The sequence below is a fragment of the Arachis stenosperma genome, chromosome 4 (assembly GCF_014773155.1).
Source record: "Arachis stenosperma cultivar V10309 chromosome 4, arast.V10309.gnm1.PFL2, whole genome shotgun sequence".
Lineage (NCBI taxonomy): Eukaryota > Viridiplantae > Streptophyta > Magnoliopsida > Fabales > Fabaceae > Arachis > Arachis stenosperma.
In genome coordinates this window covers 133,135,991-133,137,187 of record NC_080380.1, presented here as the reverse complement: position 1 = coordinate 133,137,187, position 1,197 = coordinate 133,135,991, and the positions used below count along the sequence as shown (strand labels likewise).

Sequence of the window (1,197 nt, the reverse complement as noted above, 5' to 3'; positions counted from 1 at the left end):
GGCCTTACACTCTCTTTTAGGATTCTCTTCTGTATTGCTTGGGAGAGTGCTGGGAGGAGTTTTAGTAACTCGTTTACTCAGCTGACTCACTTGTGCCTCTAAATTTCTGATGGAGGACCTTGTTTCATTAATGAAACTGAGAGTGGTCTTAGATAGATCAGAGACTATTTGCTAAGCCAGAGAGGCTCTGCTCAGAATTCTCTGTCTGTTACTGAGAAGATAATAGAAAAGGCTTGCTATTGCTAAACCTATTTCTCCCACCATTATTGTTGTTGAAGCCATGTTGAGGCTTCTGCTGATCCTTCCATGAGAAATTTGGATGATTCCTCCATGAAGGATTATAGGTCTTTCCCTAGAATTCTTCCATGTTATTCACCTCTTCCATTGTAGGATTCTCAGGGTCATAAGCTTCTCCTTCAGATGAGGCTTCTTTAGTACTACCAGATGCAACTTGCAATCCAGTCAGATTCTGAGAAATCATATTGACTTGCTGAGTCAATATTTTGTTCTGCGCCAATATGGCATTCAGAGTATCAATTTCAAGAACTTCTTTCTTCTGAGTCATCCCATTATTCACAGGATTTCTCTCAGAAGTGTGCATGAACTGGTTATTTGCAACCATCTCAATGAGTTCCTGGGCTTCTGCCGGTGTTTTCAGATGAAGAGATCCACCAGCAGAATGGTCCAATGACATCTTGGACAACTCAGACAGACCATCATAGAATATACATATGATGCTCCATTCTAGAAGCATGTCAGAAGGACACCTTTTGGTTAATTGCTTGTATCTTTCCCAAGCTTCATAGAGGGATTCACCTCCCTTCTGTTTGAAGGTTTGGACTTCCACTCTAAGCTTGCTCATCTTTTGAGGTGGAAAGAATTTGGTCAAGAAAGTATTGACCAACTTGTTCCAAGAGTTCAGGCTTTCTCTAGGTTGTGAGTCTAACCATATCCTAGCCCTGTCTCTTATAGCAAAGGGGAAAAGCATAAGTCTGTAGACCTTCGGATCAACCCAAATGGTCTTAACAGTATCACATATCTGTAAGAATTTAGCTAAGAACTAATGAGGATCTTCTGATGGAAGTCCATGAAACTTGCAATTCTATTGCATTAGAGAAACTAATTGAGGCTTAAGCTCAAAGTTGTTTGCTCCAATGGCAGGAATTGAGATGCTTCTTCCATAGAAGTTAGAAGTTG

General features: G+C 40.6%; 1 non-coding gene across 1 annotated transcript; it reads left to right on the top strand.

Moving 5' to 3' along the window:
• Nucleotides 1-748: 748 nt before the first annotated feature.
• On the top strand, nt 749-856 carry LOC130978560 (small nucleolar RNA R71). The gene has a single exon (XR_009086184.1). It is a non-coding gene; the product is annotated as a small nucleolar RNA R71 (small nucleolar RNA).
• Nucleotides 857-1,197: the final 341 nt, after the last annotated feature.